This window comes from Columba livia, chromosome 17, assembly GCF_036013475.1.
Source record: "Columba livia isolate bColLiv1 breed racing homer chromosome 17, bColLiv1.pat.W.v2, whole genome shotgun sequence".
Lineage (NCBI taxonomy): Eukaryota > Metazoa > Chordata > Aves > Columbiformes > Columbidae > Columba > Columba livia.
Window position 1 is genome coordinate 11,653,662 of NC_088618.1, and position 27,315 is coordinate 11,680,976.

The window sequence follows — 27,315 nt, forward strand, 5'->3', positions numbered from 1 at the left end:
ACTTCTGCATTCATTTCCCTTGCCATGTCACTAAGAATTACAATCTGTCTAAATGCCTAAGCACATTGAGAACATATAATAATAATTATAGTGTCAGAATTCCCTTGGAGATGTGAGCGAGATCTTGTTTCCTAAAGTAGCTCAGGGAGAAGAGGCTGCAACTACAATTTGCCCATTCTTTCCTAAGCACTAAAAATTTGGATCTATTTTCAATTCCAGCTGAAGGGGCAGACAGGAGCCACCTGCACAATGCTCCTGATAGTCACGACATGTTCGTGACACCGCAGCAAGGGCAAGCGACGACAGATTCTGACATCGCCCCACAATGGAAACTCCAAAGATTTGCGTCCAGAGCTCTTGGAAAGAAGAACAAAATTCAAAGTCGACAACACCTGAATGCCACTGCACCTTCCCTCACCTTGGCAAGCTTGTGGCTTGTTTCATGCCTGGAGTCTCCCATTCTGATGATTCCTCCATTTTATGCTCTGCTAGAGAGCGATCGCATCCCTTGCCGAGGAATTTCAGCTCCCCTTCCTTTCAGTGGGCAACCCGAGCCCTCTCTGCCCAGAGAACGGCTTCTTTAAAGGCCACCAAGAGAAGCCTTCAAGCCATGGACAGAGACTGGCTGCAAGTGTCTTTTCTGCGAGTGTGTCTCCTGGGCCAGGAACGGGTTAAAGCCATCAGGGCAACAACAAAAGCAAAGATCCTGAACATCATTTCATGCAAATGACCTTTCAGTGGCTTCCTGTTGTTCACTGTGCTCTTGTCTGCCAGGGCCCTGGGGCCTTCCAAACCTGGGGCTAGATTTTAACTCATCTCCCCTTATCTGCTTGACTGACTGTCAGCCTCGCACATCTCCCTGCTTGTGATGAAGGCCTTAATTAGTGCTTGTCTGTTTACCCTTTTCCTATTGCCACCTCTCTTTTCCTCTCCCTCGCGCTATTCTTCTCCTTTCTCTCTCCCTCTCCTGTCACCCTCGGGCTTGTTTGTTTAGCTGGGCATCTCTTGTTTACTGGGTAGGGAGGTTGTAATATATGCAAATAAAGTAAGCCAAAACTCCATACAAATCTATCACATAAAAGATAAAAAAATATCAACACAGAAACATATTTTCACGTTCAGAGACAACGCTAAAGCTGGCCTCTCTCAAAAAAACAAAACCTTTTTGCTGCCTTCTGAATTCAAACGGAGTTAGGAAACGGAGCTGGTTTTTTCCTTCTCTCTCTTCCCTTCTTTGGAGACTTTATTATCATGAAACGGTGTGTAGCGATCATCTCTCACTTGCTTAATTTGATGTTTCTGGAGTAGACACCACCTACTTTCAATCAGCCAGTACCAGTGGCCGCTGCCTCGCCAGGGCTTCTACTTTGAGAAGGTATTTAAAAACGCAAAACCAGTTCAGCTTTGATAAGATGCAGAAATAGGGGAAGCAGGAGGATCAGGTAGGTTTTCCCTCCTTCAAACAGCTACACCGTCTACCCATTTGCTGTCAAAATTATTCAAAGAAACTGAAAGTTGCCGAGCAGAAAAAAGGATGAAAAGCCAGGCTGAGCACCCACTTTCCAGCTTTACTCTTGTTTGGTTTCTTAGAATTACAGGTCACCTTAATGTTAGAGGTCTGATCAATACACAACTACAGCCTCTCAGACCAGAGCCCCGTGCTGAACATGGCAGAGGCACATACGTACAAGGAAAATCACAACTGCCTTGATGATGTTATTAAACAAGCCAGAACACAGCATGGAAAGATCAAACCAAGATCGTGCAGCAGTTCAGTGGCAGACTTGGAGACAGAGCCTGCGTCTTCCAAATGCCAGCTAGGTCTTATCCATTGGTCCTCACTCATTTACTGCCCTTGCTGTAAAATGACATGTTTAAACTCACCTGCTTCACAGCTGTTTGTGCAGCAGCCCCCGGAATGCCTTGTCCTCGCAGGGTGGCAGTCCCAGCGCCTCTTTGCCCCATAGCCCGGGCTTCAGACGTCTCCTCCAGGCTTCCCGACTCCTCGGCACAACATGAAGCCATTGGAAAGTCCATGCCAAAGATGCCACATCGCCAGGGCCGCTCACAGTTTTATTGTGTGTCTGCCAGCCTGATGTACCAGTTACAAAATGCTGGAAAGTTCTGTTGAAAACAAAGTAAGTTAGTGCCTTTCTGCAGAAAGGACAGTCACAAAATCAAGAAATTGTGATGCTGAGTACAGGTTGGCAGCGGCTGACACAACCCTCCCCAATACAGAGGGGACTGAAGTCAGCCCAGGTGATGAGAGCTGTACCTTAGGCCTTCCGAAAACAGGACGCAGTGTGCATTCACAGAATCATTTCGGTTGGAAGAGACCCTTAAGATCATTGAGTCCAACCCTAACCTAAATCTAGCACTAACCCATGTCCCTAAGCCAGTGTCATCCCACAGCTGGGAAACCTTCCCTGAAGAGTTTCCCCTGACACATTCCTCCCTAATAAAAGCTGCTTCATACCCATAATATGCCTCATAAAATTGGCTTTGTAACTAGACATTTGGTAAAAATTCTGCAAGGTTTACAGGACTGAACCGTAAAAGTGTGGGGGTGTTACAATCACAAGAGGACCTGAGACTGTTCACTCAAACACACAAAGCGGGTGAGAGTCCTGAGCCGCTCGGGTACTTGCCAAAGGAGTTTCCAGACTTTCCAAACATCACAGGAAATAGCAAAGCTCAGGGGCTGCCAACGAGTGAAGGAGAGAAGAGAACAGTTCTCCCATTAGCAGGTAAAAGCCATTAGCTTTAACGGGAGTAATGTGTACACATCATGAGAGAGATGTGCAAAAGAACTGGATGGATAAAGGAAAGCAGGGAGGGAAACATGATGAAAAGTGGGCATGGAGAGAAAAATAACAGGAAAAAAAAAGAAGGTTCTCTCTCTGACTATTGTCAAAGAAAATAATCAGTATTTGGGAATAATGCACACACTATAGTGATGTCTGGGGCAGACTGACGATTTGAAGCTGGGGAGAGAGGGAGAGACAGACAGACACAGGACGATCTCAGCATAAAAAGGAGAAAGGAATGTGTTAAGGCAGGGATAGAGGGAGCCAGGGCTGGTGAATGTCCGGCAGCCACAGGCCTGGCCAAACATGGCCTGGCCCATACGCTGGTTCAGCTCAGCGTGCGAGGAGCCAGCTGTGCCAGCTGTGCGACGCCACAAACACGGCTGGGCCATCAGCGCTCAGGCCACTCAGGCCAACCGCACAGTTGCTGTTAGCTTTCTGAGATCCTTCTAAAACATTCAGTGAGATTCGTAGAAGTAAAAAGTGGAAACAAAACCCAAGGGTAAGAATCAAAGAACCAACAATATTTCTTGCGAAGTTATTTCTGAGTTAGTTCTTGGAGACCTGACATTTTTACACCTAGATCTGTAGGTGGATCCACTCCCAGCTATGAACAGTTTGTGAATCAGAGACCCAAGGTCATTTTTAATTGGGTTGAGAGACCATTCAGGGTCAATTTGCCAGTATTTGTAAAAGTTGATATTTTAGAGACTACGTATTTATTAGCAGGGTGTGTATGCAGGCACACAATTAACTGCATTTCAGAAGATGATCGGGATTGCTATTTGCCTGTCAGGGCCTGAGTTCTACAGTCTCCGTTTGTCCTGATAGTATCTTCTAAGGCCTGAACATTGCAAGAGGTTGCATCACTGGTTTTAAATACCAGTGACGCACCGGGTGAGAAACACCACACCTCAGCCGAGCACCCAGCATGAACTGGGGCAGGGAGCCATTCGCACCAGGAGACATTCCCCTTTGGCTTCCAAAGGGCTGGATGCTCCTCACCTTAAACCCCATGTAGATCAGGGCCAACTGTGCTGGCATCACTGACGTCAAAGGAGAAAACAGGCGATGACTCGGCCCTTCTGCATCATCTCAGCAGAAATGCAACACCAGGCTCAGTTTTACAGAGTGAGAACAGGCCTGGGTGGCCTGAGAAAAGAGCAGAGAAACATGGAGCAGAAAAGGCCTTTTCGTTCTTTGTCTCCGCTCGGCAAAGGAAGCTGCTGGGATTGTGTGATCAGCACATCCACACAGGAGTTCTTGTGACAGACGAATTATTGCCTGGGCACAGGCTCCTGACACGGGTCAGGGCAACCAGGAACCGCACAGGCAGTCAATAAAGACTGACTCCAAGAGCTGCTCCTCATATCTTTGGCTTTCCGAAAATGAAAACAGCCAATTGCAGCTAAAACACAGCACCGAACAAAAGCAACAAACCCAGACTGATACAGCTAATTAAGAACAGAATTAACAGACACGGGCATTTACACTATAAAACGAGGCAGTAGTCCTGAAACCCACCATCCTGTCTCCTTGACAGATGATAAAATTGTTCTGCCTTTTATTGGGCATCTGCCAATAACTCCTGCCTCTGAAGCAAACATCAATGGCTTTCTGACCACAAAGCCCTTTTGAGTTACCAGGGACTGAAATATAGCCCAGGAGTCTGTGATTTCTGAGATGACACGCAGCACTTCATTGTACAGCTCAGCGGGGCTGTCGGCCCAATCCTGCCTTGTCCCCACTGCAAAAAGCCTGCCAAAAATGAAAAAACCCACTCAACCCAACACTTGTAGAGGTGACAAATTTGAGTATTAGTTCAAGAAAAAAACGTAAGGCCGACGGAGGATGCTTAAGCGACACTTTGGACCTTTTGTGAGTCCCTCCGGCTTCTCTAACAACCTCAAAATCCCTTGAGCCGGTTCTGCTGTCACAAGAACCCGAATGGATGGATGCAGACGGTTGTGAGCTCGTCCCCTCGCTGGCAGAACAAAAACCTTTCCCGTTACTAGAAAGTCCTTCAGACACACCTGAGGGGATGGGAGCCCAGTGAATGAGCCCCATGCTGCAGGGAACGGCCCTTTGGGGACGGGCCCATGCCAAAAAACATGGTTTTCTGCAGGTCCTCTTATCCTTCTAAAATGCAATGAAATATAAATCTGTGTCTCCACAGTTAAAACGCTTTCAAAGCATGGCCTGATTAACACTGGTCTAGAAGTAGCTTCTGTAGGAATCTTTGTAATCAAAGAAATAAACTGCTTAACTGCACTGAATCGGAACATGAAACTCTAAATTCAGAATTAACCAAGATCCAACAGTGCTGGGGGAACGACAGTTTGGAAGAGTTTAAAGGTTGTGATAGCAACAGTATTTGATTTCATATTGATTTAATAATAAATACAATAGATATGAATGAAATATGTATTCCTCAAAATTAGAAATTTACCGTGTCATAAAATACTGAAATGGAATTATCAAAATATCACATTTCAACACTGTCATCATTTACTATTTGCTACATGTAAAAATTGAGGATTTCGATTTTCTCCTGCTCAAATACCTCACAGAGGCTGACTGCTCCCCAGAGTCTTTTGATTTACACATAACTGCACATTTTGTCAACAACTTGCTTCATTGGACGCTTTTTTCAACACTTTCTACTTGGGAAAACAGTTTTCCCGCACCTCCTGTTGCAGAGGCTGCTCCAAAGGGAACCTGCACTCAAGACCCCGAGGTGGCTTTGCTCTGTGTCACGCCAGCGCCGCTGATGCCATCACCTCGGCTTTGGGAACGCAGCGTGGGACCCCAGCCAGCTGGCACCGCTTCACTGGCATTTTCCTCTCCGGAGCTTGGCATTTACCACCACACCAAAGCAACACTCCTCCATCGGTTGCAACACTGTGGGAAAACCCAAATTACTTGACAACATCCCTTTCAAGTTCACAATGAAAAGTGAATTAAATATTTTCTTCCTGCCGCATGCAATCAGGAATCGTGAAGTGCCTGCTTTCTTTCTGATTTCTGGTTTTGGTTGGGGATGAAGGAAAGAACAAAACCCTTCAAAATTAACGAATCAACAAGAGCATAATGTAATGAAAGAACAGGACAGGAACAACCCTGGGGACAGGAGACCCCATCCACATAGACTAAAATGCACTACTATGTAAAAGTCGGCACAATAATTCCTGTTGGGAGGTCAGCAGTGAGGGCTAAAGAGAGCACAGGGTATTGCTTTTCTTCACTTACAAAGAATAGCTGCTCCAGTACAGAACACATCCCTGTCTCTGCAAATAGCTCTTCAAGCCAACGTCGACCTTTCTGCTGATCCGTCCCAGTGCTCGTTACTGCCCATCCCAATCAACAACAATGACACATTTTCATCAGACAAGCTTCTGTAGGTGTCAGCAATGACATCTGTGGGTCTGTTTCACACCAGCTTCCCAACACTATCAGAGAATGACTTTCATCTTTTGAATCATCGCAGAGAGAACTGAACAAGTGACACAGATGACAATTCCTGCAGCCTGTCCCACGAAGGGACAGAGGCCCCTCTGCTTTCTGCACTGAGCTGGTCAGTGCAGCACCAGCACCTGCAACACACGCAGGGAAAAACACAGAGAAGAGGCACAATGTTCAAATGCAAATCCCCATGAGACTTTATTTATGAAATCCTACAGCTCTCTGACTTGCCCTGTTATCAGGATTATTGCTGCCGCTTTGAACTTTGTTGAGCACAACCCACTAGAGTTTGCCATCAATTCTACAGACACCTGCCAAGGCAGATGCTCCAGCAGAAGAGGCGATGGATGGAGATGTGGAACCTGTTTCCACCTCGAGATGCATTATATTGCGCCTTTGGCACAAGCCCCAGTTAAACATGCTTTTATTTTCTTACATCTAACATCGTTTCAAAATCAGATGGCTTAAAAGAGCAACTGGAGAACAGCCCTCAGAGAGTGCAAAGACGGGGATGCTCCTGCAAATGATCTGCACTCTACAGGTGGGAATTTCACAGAATCATGGATCCATTGTAGTTGGAAGAGACCCTCAAGATCATCAAGTCCAACCACGACCTAAATCTGGCACTACTCCATGTCCCTGAGAACCTCATGTCCGTCTGTCCAGCCCTCCAGGGATGGTGACTCCAGCACTGCCCTGGGCAGCCTGTTCCAATGCCCCACAGCCCTTTGGGGAAGAAATTGTTCCCCACATCCAACCTCAACCTCCCCTGGCGCAACTTGAGGCCGTTTCCTCTGCTCCTGGCGCTTGTTCCTGGGGAGCAGAGCCCGACCCCCCCTGGCTCCAAGCTCCTTTCAGGCAGTTCAGAGATCAGAAGGTCTCCCCTCAGCTCCTGTTCTCCAGCTGAACCCCCAGGTCCCTCAGCCGCTCCCATCACACTTGTGCTCCAGCCCCTCACCAGCTCTGTTCCCTTCTCTCAACTCGCTCCAGCACCTCAAGGCCTTTCTTGGCGTGAGGGGCCCAGAACTGCCCCCAGGATTGGCGGTTTGGCCTGCCCAGCGCCCAAAGTCTGACAACGAGGGCAGACTCAGAGCAGGCATTTCAAAAATTAAACACATGCAGCCATTTACTGTATGTAGGGAAAAGCTCTGCCAGCCTGGCACCGGCTATCTAAGAAAGCCAAGACTAGTGAAACCAGGCGGTACAAACTTGTGCCTACCACCACCAGCTTGCCAGGTGGAATTCAGCAGTATGATTAAAAGCTTTTGCTGTGGCTGAAGTCGCTGCTTTCTGCGGGGTCACAAGTTGGCTTGGGTGGCACTTGCTTCTTGTTCCAGTGGATCCCCGGCCATGCGGGTAACGGTGTGCTTGGCATTGCTGGGGCCCTGGCTCGAGTGAAGGTCAAATGGAGAGTGGAACAAGAGCTCGCTGTCCTCCCCAAAATTCCCCAAAGCAGCAATATGACATAAAGACTAATAAAAGACAAAAGGAAAAATGACGAAGGAAAAAACAGCAGAGATCCCAGGTAAGAAGGTGCAGCCACGAACAGAGGAACAGCACACGGGGTGGAACCGTCAGATGTACCTGAACTGACACTAACTGGCTTTTAATTTCCACTACAAGAGCTCTGCAACTGCCAAGTGATTCTCCAAGCCTCAAATTTACCGCAGAAATATTTAACTGACTAGCAGCTACTGGAATATGAGGCACAGAAAACACAAAGAAACTGTGTTTAGGAACTCTGTCAATAGTAAAATCCATATAAATGTTTTCTACTTCACCGTGTCAGGACACAGCCAGTGACTGCATTTAGGAATAAGTAAATAATTTCTCAGGCGATTTTGGTGTAAATTAATCAAATTAAATGAGAAACATTTCAGGTTAACAGAAATGCTTTAAATATAGAGGTTCTGATCCAGAGAAATGCTGCCAGATCAGGGGAGGTGTCCAGCACCTGGCAGAATCTGGAATGAACTTACCTACTCCTTCACCTTGTAAAGCTAATACTGTGCTCAGCTTAGCTCATGCTGCCTTAAAACATGGATTAAATCAGATTTACACCTCTTGGCCCTGCATCTCTTATGATGTATACAGACACATTTCTATTTTAACCTTATCCATTGAAATTATTCCTATGAATAAATCCTAGTCCAGAGCTCTTCTGTAAGGAACTACTGTGGATATTAAATAGACCAAATTCAAACAGGATACACATCGTGCACAAAGTATTCCTGACCTTATTCTGATACAAAATAATCAAGATTCGAGTGCAGGTATCACTGCAAATTCAATATTAATTTCCTACAAAGTTGCAACTTTTTCGAATTAGATTTTGCTGCTTTCATGTTTGTTGTCTAGAATAATCCCAGAAGGTAGCAATGAAAAAGCAAATAAACCCAAACTAAGCAAATTTAGAGAAAAGTTCTGGCTAATAACATGTGATACAAGACACTTCTCATTACCTGCTTCAAGTTTGTCAGCGCAGACTAACCCCACCAGAGTCCATCTCCCATTCCAAGGAGATAGGTGGTCTATCCACCATCAACCATGTCAACAGGAGAGACATTAGCATGAATACCTGTTCATCTCCAGACATGTTTGTACTTTTATTTGGGAGACCTGCCTGTCCAAACCTCAAGAGAATATCTGTATTTTTCTCATCTGCTACTGAAAGGAGCACCCTGAGTCTACCAGCAACCATCAGTCACCACTATCTTCAGCCTTCGCTGTGAGGCCACCTCCTGCCTACAGAGCAGAGGGTCTGCAACATGGCCAACGTTGTTCTGGCTTCATGGGGATTGCACTTCACCGTGCTTCAAACTGGCCAGCCCAAAGCTTCCGTGCCATTTATATACAGTAGGGCTTTGCAGACGGATTGCACAACCTTTTCCAAAACAGCCTCAACTTCACCGCCTGACTTGAACCCCAAGAGCAGGGAGGTGCCAGACCACAAATTCAGCCCAAGACTCCAGCGCTTCCTCAGCGCTGTAAGTCTAGGTCAAACACCGAGCAAAACCGCCTGCTGCCTCATTTAAATATTCAGTGAACACTGCAAAGATTAACATTTCCTCTCTTGAATATCTAAATATTTGCCCACAATCCCCCTGCTAATGAGCAAAGACAAGTGCTGGTAAGTGGCAAGCAGCATTAAGGCCAGAGTCAATCACGGGCGCACAACAGGCCCTTCAGCACCACCACAAGGCCCATGCGAGCTACGTTCAAAGCTGGTGGCTTGCAAATGGCCCTTCTCTCCCGCTAACTCTCCCCCCACCACACATCCACACACATTCCTCCCTCTCCTTCCCTCTCCACCCCCTTTTCCGCTCCATAACCCACTTGGGGGCATAAAAAACTGGTACTGAGAAACCTGCCAACTGCTTTAGACTTTGGAACACAGGCTCCGGTCTTGTCAGCTCGGAGCCTTCCACACAATGGAAAACATTACACATTTCACTAGCTAACGACCGCGCTGCTCATTTACATGTCGTAGGCAAATACTAACAAGGTCGCAGCCAGAAAAGTGCGGTCAGGAGCTGCTACTGCTGCTGGCAAGAGGTTAGTGCCTGGAAAAGGGCTGCACGGGAAGCTCTTTAAACACCTTGGAACATGTGCTAAGCCGCTGAAGTATGAGGTGTGGTGACAGCAAGGTGTTGAAATGGCACTTTTAAAACCTGCCAGTCATCATTAACACATCTCCGCGGAGTATTGGCAGCCAAGTCAAAGCCAACACCTAGAGCATCCTCCCGAAGGGCGGGCGGGGAGGAGGGCAGAGCAAAGGGAGCAGGTGTGGGGCAGACAAAGCAAGAGCAGAGTCATACAGAGGGTTTTCCTCGTGCTCTCACGCTCAGAAATTTCCATCCTTGCTTCATGAAGAGGCAATAGGGTCAGCTGCTCTTCACGAGCTACAGTGTCGATGGTTTGTGCAACCTGCAAGGGGAAGAGGGAGTTACCCTGGCCTGTTTCCTCCGGGAGTTTCTCCTCATTGTCCTTCCTACTTTGGGGATCAGGTATTCCTACCTCGAGTGGGTTTTGTGAAGCACCGACCACAAGGAGCAGCATGCCTGTAACCTCCCACATTATTTCTTTAGTAAACAAGTTTCAGCGACAGACTGAAATCTGAAATCGCTTGGGCCCTGCTAAGCAGCCAGCAAAGAGCTGTCAGCTCGAACAGCCAAGACTTTTAGCGACACACGGACAGGCGCAGAGCTGCACTGCCGCGGGGACATCACTGCTCCTATGTGCCTAGAGGCACAACCTGCCCGGGCAGGGATGCAGCAGGGACGAGGAAAGGAGCTTCCACTTGCCCCCGTTTGAGAATCATAGAATCATTTTGGTTGGAAGAGACCCTCAAGATCATGGAATCCAACCATTAACCCACCCCTGGCACTGCCTCATGTCCTGAGAACCTCATGTCCGTCTGTCCAACCCTCCAGGGATGGTGACTCCAGCACTGCCCTGGGCAGCCTGTTCCAATGCCCCACAGCCCTTTGGGGAAGAAATTGTTCCCCACATCCAACCTCAACCTTATCCAGATGCCCCTGGTGCTGCCGGCACCACAGAGGAGAAAGGCCACGAATTTTGTCCGAATTTTTATTATTCCCTTTTTCTAGCTTCAGGCATCCTAAGATTAGTCCCAACTTAAGAATAAAAATTCTGGCTTTATATATCCAGCTACTTTAGAGAAGTCCCAAGTCACCAATACAGACAAAACCTTGCGCAAAACTGCAGCAGTCACAATCTTCTCCCCAGTACAAAGGTTTTTTTAAAGTACCCAGCACTACAAATTAGCTGGATAGGCAAAGTTTGTGTGAACTGAACAAAAACAGCCCCGGCTAAATATAATTCTATCTCCTAAGAGTCTAAAACCGTATCACGCATCAAAATCTTAAATATTTATTTGAAATTATGCACCCTACTTATTCCATATTCTAAACCTGTGCAGCAGAGAGGCTGTAATTGTAATGGATTTAATAAAAGCTATCATATTCCATAATTCAGCAGGAAAGATTATGCATAGCCCCTAGATGCAACTAAGAATAGCTAAGTTTCTTCTTGTTGGTGATTGTTCTAAGAACTTAAAGACAAGAAATTATACATCTCTTTCCTGCTCCTTTTTCTGCCTAAAGTACTCAAGAAGCACCATGTCCCACCGATGTGCAGAGTGCTCTGTTCCCCTCTTTCACGAGCTTCAGAGCATTTGTTTCATTAACTCTTAAGAAGCCCAGCATGCCTCAGTTTTTACCCCTAGGTGTCCATGAGGTTGCTCTAAGTAAGTGATCTGCAGTTATAACCCTAATCCCCCCAAAAAAATCACATCTTCTGTGCTTGTGTCACCAGCACATTTGCTGATCTCCCTCCTGAACATACAATTTCATGGTTCAACCTTGGACAAATCTGACAGAGCGGCAGAGGTTTCAAATGAGTTTCCCAAATGAAGGAGAGGCAACAAAAACCCAGCAGCTTCCCTGCAGTGGGTCCCTACCCAAGAGCTCTGAACAGTACGTTTTAGACCTTGCCCAGCAGCAGCGTGGTGGAGGACGCAGCAAGGACAGAGATGTCACCAGTCATCTGAGCTGTAAGACAAGAGACACAAGTCCATGGGGAAACCAACACTGAACCTGCTGCTCATGTAAAAACTTAGTTCTTTATTCATTTCCTTCTTTATTTGCTTAAGCTTAGTAAAACTGAAGCACTAAAAGATAAAAAAGATAGATTTTTATAGCTACCAGTCTGCCTTTAAAAAAAGTCTAAGCAGAAATGGCTTGCTTAAAGATACCGTGAATTATTGAATCGTGCCTCTCAGCATCACTAAAACTTTTTTGTTAATTCATATCTTGCCTGTGGATGATCATTAATGAAGGAGAAAGGTGAGGATAAACATAATGTAAAGAAAAAAAAAGAATCAAACCCCTTCTTTAGAGCCAGGAAGATGAAAACTGGCATCCAACTTTCTCCTCCTCTCGCCATGTCTCACATTTGTGTCCACGGACACACCGGCTCCATGGGCCTGATGGATACATGTCACACCTGCTCCCAGCCCCCTTCAGGGAGCTTTTCCTCATTCATCTTCAAGGCAGGGACTGTTTCTTCATTATACGTCTGTGAAGTCCTCAGCACAACGAGACTGGGGCCTCTAGGCGCTATCATGACAATAAATAATCATAATTCAGGAGTGCGATGCTTTCAAATCTCAAACTTACATTCTTCCAAGCTTCCCACCGCCCATACACACACCCCCCCGCCCTTCTCTGTTTCTGAGTTTGACCTCTGCTCTTGCTCAGAGCTCAAGAGCTTTGTTTCTGGAGGGGCTGACGTTCGGCGGGGGATTCCCGGACAGCCCGCTCGGGCTGAGGCCGTTCCTGTGCCGCCAGGTGGGACGGGACGGGACGGCCATGAATCTGTTCACACCTTGTCAGCCAGGGCCCCGATCTGAACACGTCCTCCTGTCGCTGGAGGAAATCACCGCAGACGGCGGCAAGGAGCAGCGGAGAGGCTGTGCGGAACCAGAGACAGCAGCCAGCGTCTCATGTGGGCAGTTCAGTGCAGGAATAATTGAAACACTGGGACAGGGCATCACTGAGCGGAGCCTTTCTCTACCCTCAGCTTTTGGGCCGCCCTATGAATTTGTTGGGTGGCTGTTAGTGACTCCCAGAAGAACCGTCATCTCCTTTTCTCCTCCAAGGACAGGTGATAAACCCTGATGGCTTCATTTTGACTGTGCCCCCATAATTACGCCCCTGGTGCTGTGTCTGCTTCAGTGATGCCTTCACCCCACGAGTCTTCACCTCTCTCCCCTTCATTCTGGCGTCCTCCTCCTCCCCTCATCTGGCCTTTTCTCTCCGTGTTAAAACTAATGGTTTTACCACATGTTGGAAGGCAGCAAAAGGAAGTGGTGAAGTGACAAATAGGAATGTTATGCTTTAATTTATTATGACAATCATGCCCGGGTCCACAAAGTAAACTGAGTCAACAGAGAAGGACTTTGTGCCAAGTTATTTATCCACTTCCCTGACTGGGGGATCTTTTTTCCCTAGCCAGCCATGAGACTGGTTAAACTCATCAACTTTATTGATGAGCAGAAGCAGCACGGAATTTTCTCACAAAATATGTTGTTGTTGAAAAACTTGGGGTCATCTAAACCAAAACCTTTTTCTCTAGGAACGGTTTGGTGTCACTAATTTTCCAGATTCAAGGGGAAAAAAAATATATTTGGGGTAAAAAAATTGGAAATAATCAAAACATGCTGCTTGAACAGTCACTGAAGACATTTGCTTTTTGTTCAAAAGAGCTTTCTGTGCAGTTGTTAAACGGAAAATGTTTCGTTTTGATTTTTTCCTTTTCTCAGCTTTCATAAAGATGACAAACCAAAACATTTCAACTGAGCGAAACTTAACATTTTTTCCATTTAGTCTGTCTGCACACAACATTTTTCAGGACTTTCACTCATCTGGCACAAGACAACTTTCTAGCATCTCCAAATTTCCCATCCAACCATACTCATGAATCCATCCTATTAACCCCACCAACTGTTAGCCCGGATACCCACAGTTCTCCAGTACCACTGGTGGACAAATCTGTCCAAAGCCTGAGTTGTTCCTGTTTGTAGGAAGGGCATGAGGCAGAGCTGCTGCCCAGCACACCAGCAGCAGAACAAGGCGCTTGTTCCTTAGTGTCTCTGTCTCCTTTATTTCTCGAGTCATGTCAAAAGCCATTTCTGGTGAGGTCCAGGTGAGGCCCAGGTTCAGCCCATTGTCCTTTACCCAAATGTGACAATGACCAGGGAAGACTTAAAGGACAGGACAAGGATATAACGTCTCCACTGCAGAGTGCCCTTCCAACCTCCAGTGACTGTCATCTCAGTTTTCAGATGCTGAAGAGGTTCCTTTGGATTTAGATGCCCCCAAGACACCTTTTTCCAGGGAACTCATGAATATTTTTTCCCTTGCTTTAACCCTCTGGCTTTTGTTTGATCATTAGAGCAAGAGCAATCTCACAGTGTACTACCAGGAGCATTGTACTCAACAGGAGTCATGGAACAATTTCTTTCTTGCACAGATGCTACCTGCAGCATCGAGTTTTCAGAGGCTGCTATTCAAGGAAAAGGTAGATACAGAGTGGATAAACCCCACAAGAGAGCAAAAGAAGAACTGCAGAAAACAAAACCTGCAAAGAGAGGCTGGAAGGACCGTGTTTCCGCACAGGGAGCACGAGCGCGATGCCCGGCAGCGCTTCCCGCGCATCCTCCCGCAGCTGAGCGGGGACCTGCGTGATGCCCCTTTAAAACACTGCTGTGTCTTTCATACTGAATCACATTCCAACGTCATGACACAGCCTCCAAAGAAGCATTTTAACAAGCCGCGGGCAACACAAGCAGGCATTGTTTGCCATCCTGCCGGCACAAACGCTCTTGCTACTGAGCCGGAACGTACCCACATCCGGGTAGGGGACACCAGGACTACCAGTGTGTACCAAACCCAACAGGTATATCAATGAACAGCACCACAGAATGACAGTGCAAACTCAAAGTCCCCAAACGAGTTCCCAATATTTTCTGTTCGGAGGTTATAAACATTTCTGTTGTGAAGCCCTTTCTTGCTATATTGTGTGATGCTAAAGGGCACCTGCTGCTGAGTTGCTGCTACCGCTCCTCAGCACCTCAGAGCACCATCCTCAAAACTAGTCCAGGAGCATTGTTTAGTACAACTCTAAGGCATCTGCCTTTTGCTACAGCTCTGCAAAAGACTTGTGCCGCTGCCCCTTCCCTTATCTGTTTTGTGAATGTTGCGAAATATAACAGATTTGACCTATTAGGGATTAAGATGAGGTGTAACAGGGAGGTAACTAACTAGTAAGAGCCACACTAGTGAACTTAAGTAACCCTGGGTCTGATTGCAAGTGACAACTCCTTTATTCCTAAAATTGGCCTTTCTCAGTCTCCTTCTACCATTTGTGTAACTTTCTTTCCTCTGGAGGAGATGCTGGACTTAACCCACTCGATTGACCTGTTGCCCAACCAATTGACCAGTTTCTCTGGCACATGAGCAAAATGGCCAAGTTTACCTTTGGTACAACTTCCCTCAACTTACAGCTCATACGGTGAAAAAGCAAAACCACTGTAATAAGATTTTCCTCCCTCCAATAACACTAAGGAGTTATAGTTCATAACTTCCAACTGAATTCATTGTACAGCCAAGCGTTTCTAATGAATTTCCCTAATGATCATGCCCTAATGTTTGACTTCATTATGTCACTTCTGCAATAGTTAAACTACAGAAGAATGTGTCTTTCCTTCAGTAAGGATCACTCAACGCTCGCCCTTCTCTTGCAGTGTGCAGAAGTGTTGGCCCTGGCGTTCTCCTTCCCCAGCCCCTGCCAGAAGGACGTGCCGTACAGAACAATAAACCACAGCTGAGAGTGGAGCGACTCCCAACTGCTCTTGCCCAAGCCCTTTCCTAAAAGGTTTCTTCACTTCACATATCCCAAACAACACCCTTCAGGTAGCCCCATCAATACCCAGGAAACGGAGCTACTCGAGTCCTTGCTTCTCCATCAGGGATGGTGTAGGAATGCATTCCTATTTCCAGCTTTAAGGTGCTGAGATAGAAAAGCTCAAGGCACTTAAAGAGTTTCTTAAGGAAAAAAAAAAAAAAAAAAGAAGATAAAAATGGCCATTGTAGGGTTGAAAGACTCAGAATTAAAGATGCTCCTGACATTTTTTCCTATGCATTACTCAGCCCAATCTGTTTAATGGGTCTTCATCAGTGATTGTGATTGCTGATTCGTGCTGGCGACATCATTCAATTGGACATGGCTTTGAAGCAGAAGAATAATTATTTCCCATCTTCCAAAAGACCATTTAATTCACGCTCCCCAATCTCTGGGAATAGATAACCCATAGCCCTTTTAGCTCATTAACTCTCCGGGGCTGTCATCAAAGGATTGTCAGCTGCTCAGGCAGAGGTTGCACAGTGAGGAATTTGCAGAAAAGTGGCTGAAAGCCTTTTCACCCATGGATTCAGCACGTGCATCTCCTGCCACCCATCCTGCAACGTCCAAACAGGAAAAAAGGAGATATATAGGACTTTTATTACCTTTTTCTTCCACCAGAGCAGGATCAAGTCTGCGCAGCGGAGCAGCTGCCACGCTCAGGAAAACTCGATGCCGACACTGAGAGGTGAAGCAAAACCAGGTATCAGTGAAGGCCTGGGGAAGGCTGTGGTGATGGCATCAGCAGAAGCAATAGCCATGCTGGTGTTTGGGATTCAGTGGGACTGACTCCTCCACAGCTCCAGGGAAATCCAGCACCTCACTAGGTCACGCCTAAGGCTGCGCAATCAGTACGGGCCACAACGGAGGAGGAATCTGAGCTGGGCCATCTGCAGCAAACACAGAGGTCAAGTTAAGTAAAATCTGGCCACAGATTATTTCCTTGTTTCCTTTTCCCTCTCACCACAAGTATCAAGATGGTTTGAAAAAAAGGAAGACAATAAATAAGTTAAAATCCTGCTTTAAGACAAGAGCTCTGCTAGTTCTGGGAGGAGCCGAGAGCTCTGGACCCAGCTCTTGCGTCGTGTTTTTCAAGACAAGATTTAAAAGCACTCAGAGAAGACATAAGTGCCATCCTTCCTGTTTTGTGTAATAGGGGAACTGAAGCTGCAGGTGAAGGAGAGAGCACACACCAACACACCCAACCCGGCACAGACATCGTGTGTCCTGCACCGCCCTCAACATCTGTCTCTTACCTCAGACACCTCCAGCCAGAATTAATCTCGAGCACCGAGTGCACTTGGAGCTTGTTCTGTAAGATGGGAAATGCACAGACATCGCAGACAAAAAGCTCCACCTCTTTTGGATTATGAGTGGAAAGAACTTAGCTAAGAGGCTTCAGTAAATCAGCCCGAAGCCTCCTTTCCTCGGTTTATATTATTTATCTCCCTATCCCCTTGACCACATTAAATTCTTAAAGGCATCTTGGCAGTATGCAAACACAGAGGGGGAGTTTACTGAAAGTACTAAACATGTTCTAATTGTTTTCTCCTGCACTACTCGGCTAAAACTCACTCTGCCGTGAGCGGAAGCAGAGTCAGACAATTACTGAGGCACTTGGAACAATCTGGCCCATTATATATGGAAAGTGGTGAAGTTCAGCAATGTGAGGACCTCTTGATTCAAGTCTTTGCTTTGCAACCATTTTGCCACTCAAACACGACTTTGTCTCAACTCCTCCAGCAGCAGGAGGACAATAACCTTGTGTCCCCGATCACAGGAAACCGTGAGGTTCACTTAAACAATACTCATTTAAACGCTTTGAAAATGATAAAGTGCTATATAAATATTCGGTTGGATGGCAATTAAATTTTTGGCATGCAGTTTACATGTAAGTGCAGAAATACCATCAGTAAAAGTCAATACATTCCCTTTTCCCCTTTCTCTCACTTTCTTGCTTTGACTTTCCTTAGCTATTCCCCAGATCTCTGTTAGTGTGCGCTGAATTTTCATAAGGGAAAAAATTACTTCCTAAAATGTTCAAAAGCTTTTCCTCGGTTTGTTATTAGAGCAATTATCTAGCATAACACAGTGAAATAGCACAAAGTATTCTAATGGGAAACAAATGTGCCAAAGAAGTGACCAAACTTGGAATCTTTATTGAAAAATGAGGGGAAAGCGATTACTTGAAGAGGCAGCAACGGAAAGATTTTCCACCTGGCCTTGGGCAACACATCAAACAGACCTCAAAAGGGTGCTATTTATAATTGTTGTCTGGCTGTCTATGGAGCCCTGTCTGTCTGTCTGTCAGTCCAGGCTGTTGTCTCCCTCCGCCTCCTCTCACCACGCGTCCTGGCCCTGATGTTTGTACAAAGCGCTTTGGGTCGGGAGGGGATCTGTGAGCAGAAACAACACCGGCTTTACACCCCCTTTACTCCAAAGAGCTCCATGAGAGCTCACTGAGTCACATCTAACAGACAATATCTTGTCTGGTCACTTCCCTCCCACAAAATCAGCTCCAAGTGGAGGTAAAAATGTTGCCAGATCAAGAAGGTCCAATTTCAGCTCCACTTGGCCCTGGTATGAATAACTGTGCAATTTATAGGTCAAAGGCCCATCAATCCCAGTGAGTTTGCTTTGGTATAATTCAAGAAGCAATTACATTTTGCAAATATTGAGATGATTTATAAGAATATCCAGAAAAGTTTTAAGACCTTTGGGGTGACAAAGGATGTGAAAGAATCATACTAGCAATTTCTCACTGCTCACTAATGGTCATTTATCATTCTCCTTTAACTGTTTCACACAGTCCATTTAAATTGGGAAATAAACATAAAACCATGGAGTATCTACATGCTCAGCTTGTAAAATTTTTCATAGCTTGCTTAACTGAGGCCTTTGGAATCATAATATTTTGCAGCAACTGAGGAAGTGTTTTTCTTTTGAGAGATAATAAACCCCACAGCACAAGCACAAATGGATGAGCAACCGAAACAAGAGTCTGAATCACTAGTTTGCAGCCACCAGGAGCTACAATTCAGTCCCACAGACCATCCAGGAAACACAAGCAAGGAGAACGTTTCTATCGGAATAGAAAATGGCATTATTTAGTGATGGATGTGTGAACAAATAACGGGCAGCATGTTGGCAACAAGCACTGTTCTTAGCCAGACATTTGGTCATGCGAAGAGATAGAGGAACACAAAAACCCATGAGCATACCACAGATTCATTAACCAAAATAGGGACTTTTGAAATCCAGACATGAAAAATACAGTCTGATTTTTATCTCTGTTAGATTCCATTTGCCCAAGGATGTCCAAACCTCAAAAGGGGTCAGATGTTCAGTTCAGATAACCACACAAAGTTTGGGTGTGTAGCTGAAGGCTATCCAAATTATCCCAGGCTCTAGAGGATGAAGGATGAAAAACCTTGTGAGAAGAGTTAAGAGACACCAACAGAAGCTTTCTGGTACATTCTGCTTTCACTCGCGTCATAAATACTGCAAGAGCGGCCTTCGCTGTGGTATTTTAATGTTTCCAATCTTCAACTTCTCTCAGCTCTACTTAGAGCAATGTGTTTCTAAGTGCATATGCTCCGCAGGTAAAATCCCGAGCTTTGGCTGGAGAGCACTATGCAGCATTACCCTATTTCCCTTACAATCACAGTGACCCATCCCATAGTGATGAAGCCTCAGATATACAGAAAAACACTCTATGGTGGCACGTGACGGGCATATCGGTCACCTCATCTTCTTCACCTGGACAACAGGCATTCAGATGAGGAGAATCTGGACAGTTTTGCTCTTCTGTACTTGCTGACCCACACGCACATGTCCAGTGACGGGCAGCTTCTACACCCAAAACTCCCCCAATGGGCCAGAACACCAGTGGGACTGAGGCAACTCACACTGGTTCACTGGGACCCTGAGAGACAGTACCATGCAGCCCTGCAAATGTTCTGGCGGTCAATGAGACAACGTTAAGGTTGACAGCAGCAGATGTTGTACAACACTGGGATTTCACGTTCTTAACCAGAAGAAAATAACACAGCCCAAAATCCCAAATCATGACCAAACTGCTCAAAAAATGACATAGTTTTGTTTACAGTTTAGCAGAGAGAAGGAAGAAGAGGTTTACCTCATTATTTCAGTAGCGCTTGGGACACTAACTCAGGGGGACTCCTCTGTGGTAGAAGAAAGTCTGTCCCTATAAGATTTATGACTTCACCAGTCAACAGAGAAAATGGAAGTGACTTGCCTGTTGTCACACACAGCAGGTCAGTGGTAAAACCAAGGAGAAAGCTCTTGATCTACTTCCCATCCAGTGTTATCTTCACATGAACAAACTGCAGGACACCAATTTTACTTCAACAAATCTATTATTACATGAAGCCCAAATATTTACTTCAACAAATCTATTATTACATGAAGCCCACCTGTAATAAACCTTATTATTCTGGATATACCTTTAGAGGGTACATCTATGCCTACAATGGGCAATCACAGTGTGGAGTTTAACTAAAGATGCCGTTCGAAGCAGGAGGGACATTCTGCATATCTCACCATGAGCAGCAGGACAACACCAGAATCCACTTGGACATATACAGTGAGCAAATGACCTGTGCATTGTAATTATGGAGGTGAATGCGGCCCTCTGTAGATTTTATTGCCCATTTCATTATTCAAAGAAAGACAAAAACCTGCGCTCAATCTCCGACCTCACAAAATCACCCTCTGAATAACTGTGCTGCATAAGAGACTCTGGGGGTCGAGATTTCTGGAAAAGAACCACGCTGTGTCTGTTCCGAATCTTTCTTCAGTTACAGGCCAAAGCAACCTCCAACTTCTTTATTACATCTCTTATTTCCCTCACCGACACATCCTAAGCCCCTTCTCCTTTCCCCAGAACCAACCTCAATAGCCTCCAGCCACACATCACATTCTGGAATATTTACACACTCGGATCTTCCCCTGAAGGGTGACGGCCCAGGCAGGATTTTCCAGGAGACAATGGCTTTATTTTCTCTTCTTCTGACAGAGTTCATAATGAGACACAATATGTTGCATGAAGCACAATGAATATCAGCAGCATAAACCCCGGTGGAAACCATAAATCCTGAACACATCGTCTGGATTCCTAATTCCAGTGGCGGGAAAGCAGCTATGGCTGCATAACTGGCTAAGATGCTCAGACCGTCTTCATCAGCTTTCTGACCCCTGTGTGCGCTCAGAAAAATAGTTCTACACCAAAGAAAGCTTTTATAGTTTTCAGAAGCACTTTGGAACAAATGTGAGTGCTCACAAAAGAGTAATAGGGCGCTCAGGCCTTGTGAAAACAGCCCAGCTAATGCCAGTGACCGGTCTAGAATTGTTCTGCATGTGAAATGGGCACTTCTGATTTCTTGGGCATCTACTGTTTGTGCCAAAGCTGTTTCATTTCAAGCCTTTTCTCCTGACAGATCTCCCTTTTATACTCATGCAAGGCCATCGCATCTATTTACCTGTGTGACCTGAACCCAGAGCTGCACTCTGGTTTCCCTGGCTCCGCTACAGTCAGGAAATATTCTGTAAGGGCGATACTGCCCCTATATATTAAGACACTTCATGCAGTCGGGTAACCCGCAGTCAGGTCCAACTCCACCACAGACTTGACAAGCAGGGTTGGCCGAGGAACTCAGCTTCTGTTTTTCTTCAGACTCCCCCTTTGCCTCTTGTCTGAGGGACTGCAAGCTCTGCAGGACAAGAAAAATGTCTCCCTGGGTGTTTACTCAGCAGCCAGACTTGAGCGTGGTAGGGGCTGATCGTTACCATGCCCCGCAAAGAACCGTTATCTAACCGAGCTGTCTTCAACCTGCTCGGGACGGTGATTTACTGTCTGCAAGGGAGGTTCTGGTAGAGTGAACGTGTTCTGAACTGGCTTCACACAGAGCCCATTACCTCATTTGCTGGAGTCTGACTAGATCAGGAGTGCAGACAGCAAACTTCAAGTAGCTAACTAACTAAATAAATAAAGGAGCAGTATTTCAGTCACCTGTGAATCCTTGGCTCTGAAGCAAATCTTCAGCCTCCTCTCCCGTTTAGGGCCATGAGAAGGCACAGCAAAGTCCAGGGAACGAATAGTGAGCTTGTGTTCAGTTTTGCTGGTGTTGGTTTTCCACACCGCTAGCATACATACACCTTTGTTACTGTTAATAAAAATGTGAGGAGTACAAGATTAATATTAAAAGTATCTATGCTTTAGAGTTATTCATTGTGGGGTTTTTGGTATGTTAAATAAAGCTGGCAGCTTCTACACGTGAGTCTCAAAGCACATCACAAGCATTCACAAAACACCTTCCTAACAATTTAATAAATGAAAATTTCATCTTTGTTTCCAGCATGTGTGTTTAATTGAAAGTGTCACGGCATGCGCGTGGAAGTCAGGATTAACATCAGGAGTCACCTCACCGGTCTTAGCCAAATCAGCAGCAGGTAATAACTGCCAGATCTTAACTTAGGAGATCAGGGGAACAATTAGCACATCACAGTCCAGAAACTCTTAATGAGTAACTCTTGCAGAGTGTCTCCTCCACAAAGGCACAGAAAAAGCCAGAAAGGTTCCAACAATGACTTGTCAAAGGGAGAATTGTCCTTCTGCTGCCCCTAGTGACAAGTCCACCTTAGCCAGACTTTCCCAAAGGACAAGTTCCAGCTCCTGTGGGCAGAACTGAGGCAAGGCCTTGTTAGAAATAACTAACCAGGGACCTAGAAGAAAACAACAACATGCTCTCAAGTGGAAGCAAAGACTGAGGTCCTTCTGCCACGGCCATGCATCAGACAGTCGCCACGGCTGGAAGAGCAGGACCAGGCCTCTCTGATCCTCCCACATGCACACAAGGTCTCACAGTTCCACGTGTTTCCCAGCACGTGCCCAACAGGCTTTTGGCGCTGCTTCTCCTTTCCCTCTGGTGCTGTGACCACCAAAGAGTCCCCGTACAGGTTCACTCATTGGGATGTGTTAGTGTCTGCGCACTGGGTTGCTACAGGTTTTTACTCTTCCTTTCCACCATCATTTATAGAATCATTGAGTCAAGATCATTAGATCATTGAGTCCAACCTTAACCTGACTCTAGCACTGCCCCATGTCCCTGAGAACCTCATGTCCGTCTGTCCAACCCTCCAGGGATGGTGACTCCAGCACTGCCCTGGGCAGCCTGTTCCAATGCCCCACAGCCCCTTCTGTGAAGAATATTTTCCTGATTTCCTTATTGAGCATATATGCTTCTACCGAGCAATACATAAATAGAAGGGGCTCTCTAAGAAGCCACTGAGCCAAGTTCAGTCCAAGACCCGCAGACACAGCAGAGCTGCCTCCCTACCAGCTCCTTCCAACCGCGCTCCCATCCGCACTCGCAGCAGCAGCCATAGACGCTATTTCCATCTTTGATTGAAATGAACCCTGCTGGGTTACATAAACACACATAGCTCAAAAGATGTCACAAGTCTGACCTCTGCCTTTCTTTGCTGGATTTCTCCGTCTCTGACGCTGGCTGTCGAACAGAATAAATGATGGGATGCACAGAGAGCAACACCAATGAGACCAACGGAATTGTGGCCAAAAAAAGAATACAACAAAAGACCCTGCAAATTATCTAAGGATGTCACTTGGCAACCTTACAATTATTGTCTTGTTTTGTATGTATTGGTTTTGAAAAGCTGATAATTGTTCACGTGTGCCAGTTGAGATTAAAAGACCATTTGTGCTGGTATCAGAGGAGACAAAATCTTTTTCCACCCTTTCCAATAAGAAAGGCAACACAATCTTCCTACCCGGCAATGTCTCTTCTTGTGTAACTCCACTAAAACAATAGAGTTTTATCAGAGATGATTTTGGTCCATTGTTTTAATGGGATTAATGCCAAAACTCCGATAAACGTGCCGCTGTTGCTAGCATCTCTGGTTTGCGCTGCAAGGTAAATAACGCTCTGACACAGTCTCCCTTTCAGACAAACTTCTGGATTTCTACGCAATTTAGCTGCCGGGACAATGCAGGCATTATTACTGCAAAAAGCATTAGAGGTTTCTACAGCACTGGCCATATTCAAGTGACCTTCAGCAGAACCCATTTTAAAAGGTCGTTTTAGTGCACGTAGCAAAAAAAAAGAAGAGAGAGAGGCATCTCATCAGTGCTGCTTTCTGTGCCACTTACTGGGGTGAGGTTCTGCTACCTCAGCTACCAGACAGTTCTATAGGATTTCGTGGTGAGCGTAGCTAGTCCCTGGAGGGTTCCATAGGTCTGATACAGGGAAAAGAACAGAGTCTTACAAGTCCTGATGCCAGCAAATACACATAAAGAACTGATGGGCCAGCACGAGGAATGCTGTACGGCTACTTTGTTTGTACGATGGAAAGTGACTTCTGGAAGCTGAGCCGCACAGCTCAACGTACAGAGGAGCCGCAGCTCAGTTCATGCCCCATCAGCTGCTACAGCTCCGCTGACAACAGCAGCAAGGCCACTGCTCATTTTCTAATGCTGTCAATTCTGATCTAATTAGGATTGGACTGGGACCACCAACCCCTGACACTCAAGTTACAGAGCAACACTCATTTGTTTTTATCAAGAATTAGGTCTGCCCTGAAATTCCCACCCAGCCATTGCCTTTTCAGCTTCAAGAGTTATTTTTGTTCTTTCTCCATGGAATAAGACCGAACCAAAGAACTCTCTTGAACACACTGTATCTGACCTGTGCTCAGACAGTCGACTGTACAACAGAAATAAGTTTAGTTTTAGCTGTACTCTTTCTTTTCCTTATTTTGAGGTCTTTGCACAGAGGTCAAGGACGCTGGGCCACCCCTGTGCTGTGGGTGGCACTTGTCTCCGGGGACCACTCTGCCACTCGGGCCTGGGATTCATCCACCACTCTGGGCAGTCTCGACCGTCTGGATGTTTAAGCTCCTCGTTTTTCTCACAAGACACAGCTACTCAGCCTCTCTCTTCTCAACTGTTAACAGCAAGGCTATTAGCACCAGCCCCACGCTCCTTTCGGTTCAGCGCCTCGCAGATGTTTCTGACCAGAAAAGGACCTTTGGGGACTTGTGTCTAAACTTCCTGTTGGGGTGAGAAAGAGATAAAAGAACTGGCTTGATCTGGATTGCTCTAATTTGATTCCCAAAGAGGGAAATCCCTTTTCATTTAATGCATCCTTATCGCCCCAAGCAGCGCAGCTGTGCGGCGGAATTAACCTTGGAGGACACCGCCGAGCTCTGCAGAGGAGCGTCCTGCATGGGACTGTCCCTGGATGGACTTTCCCACTGCTGCTCTCCCACCGGTCACAAAAAGATGCTGCTTCTCGCCCTGACACCGCTCTGAGGTCATTACTGGTTCTAGCACGAGGAGGAAGCGAGTTGTCAGTGTTAAAACATAAACCATCTTAGCTTATCGCAATCACAGCCTGTTGTTAAGTCTTCAGCAAGTGTTTTTCAGCTTCACACCAAAGTCACGAAAAATGTCTTCAGACTTCTATAGTACTTTAGAGGGACTATGCGAGGCACTACTGCATCTACACATCACGTCTGCTTATCTAAACGTGTTCAGGTTCTGCCTTTAAATGTAGATTTCTGTGAGACCTAATGCTGCTGCTAAAACAGCTCAAGTTCTTTATGACTTACATTTTAAAATGCCACATAGGCGTTAGCCACACACGGAACCAGACACAAAACCAGTCAAGATCAGATGTTGTTAAAGAAAGAGGCTACTTTCCAGAGGCAAATCCCACTCTTTGGGTTTTCACAAACATCAGTACCAGTGGGATGCTTTGCCTTAGTATTTTGCTTCTTCCTTCACAGGTGAGTGACAATCCTGGTTCCACAGAGAAGCGCTCGTCTCAAAAAGAACCGTATCACACCATGGCTCCAGCAGGTGGGACATTTTCTTCTTTGTGACACACTCGGTGACGGTCACAGCTCCCAGGCCATGCAAAAGTGATGGAAGAAGCATCTGGCTGCTCAAATCGGGAACATTTTGAAACCCTGGCTTAGCAGGATCAAGGGTGTCATGGAATCACATGACTCTGAGCACCACAAACAAGGAATGCAAGACATTAGGACAGTAGAAAGCAAACAGAATGAACTGGCAATGTTTGCCTTAAATTATATTAATGCCACAATGTCAGTCTGACATTTAAAAATATACAGAGTCATCTGTTTTGTTTCTGAGGGAAGCAGAACATGTAGGAACAATAATCACACCAGGGTCAAGAGTTGAGGTTGTTGTCATTCTTCATAGCAGCGCAGTGTAAGAAGCGGCACCCACGACAGAAGCCTCCCCGTGTGAGACACCGTACGGAGCGATCATCCTGCACACAGACAGGTGGGAAGTGGGATAAAGTGAAAAGGCAGAACACCAGAGGGGTCTCAGGACCTATAACTCAATACCCGTTGCCCCATTCACCATTCCACAGCCACTCCAGAACAGAGGAATGGGACAAGGACACCGCTGGTTCCCTTCCCAGATGAACCTGTTTCATTCTTTTTCCTCTCAGCCAGAATACACACAGATAGCCTTTCTGTTTTAATTGTATTTTGGGGGAAGAAAAAAACAGACAGAATATTTTGTTTCCCATACATTGCTGTGTATTCTCCAGTCGCAGGAGAAGAAAAAAAATCCACTTTGTGAAAATAACACCTTGTTCCTGCACATATTGGCACTTGCGCTGCTTCCGTGTCATGTTTGCTCTGTCAAAACAAGTTTTCCTCGCCCCTCAGGGTCAACCCGGCTTTTGAAAACCAAGCTGTCGTCTCCGGGCATCATCACTAGCGGTAGCCAGATAACAGACTACGAGTTCACATTCCAGAATGGTTATGACTAGTGATGAATGAGCCAGCTCTGAGACAGAAGGAATTTCCTACAGGTTACACTGACCTTCCAAGAAACGTGTTTGTCTGACTCAGTGAAGGCGGCAAAAAGGACACGTTAGTCCAGGAGGCTGAGAGAGGAAGGGAGAAAACCCTCATTACAACAGAGCAGACGGCGTACAGCACAAATCGTTACTGTTCGGCCAATCTGCATCTGGTCCCAGAATGCGGAAGCACCTATGGAAGTGGAAGTAAAATAATAATACATTAAAACAATATAAGGAATGTAATATGGTCTTGCCACTGCCAACACAGGAAAATTGAGGTAAATGTAGTAGATTGCAGGATGATAAGGAAAAAACATACTAACCGGTGCGATGTTTTATGGCTAAATGTTTGGCCTAAACATCACAAAAACATCAGGATGACAAAGCATCGTGGTGCTCAGAGCACACCGGGCTTAATATTCACTATACACTGTCATAATCCCAACTCCACAGCTCCATACAGAGTTCCTACCTGAGGTAGGAACCAGACTTTGGTGCATGGGGAAAGCCAGGATGTGTGTCCATAGCTGTGTAATTACTGCTGCAATCACAGGCTTGGGCCCTTGCTTTGATACCTTTGGTGTATCTCAAGATACAACAGGCCAAATAAACACCAAAACCTATTCCAAATGTTGCATTTCATATAGTTTAGTCATACAGCGCTTGTGATGAGATTACAA

General features: G+C 45.9%; 1 long non-coding RNA gene across 1 annotated transcript in view; it reads right to left on the bottom strand.

Annotated features, from left to right (window-relative positions):
* The window catches only part of LOC110359148 (uncharacterized), a 117,013-nt gene that overhangs the window by 5,093 nt on the left and 84,605 nt on the right, over positions 1 to 27,315 (bottom strand). The window contains exon 4 of the long non-coding RNA XR_010466816.1: positions 1,885 to 2,124. This is a non-coding gene — a long non-coding RNA (uncharacterized LOC110359148). The remainder of the gene's footprint in view (positions 1 to 1,884; positions 2,125 to 27,315) is intronic.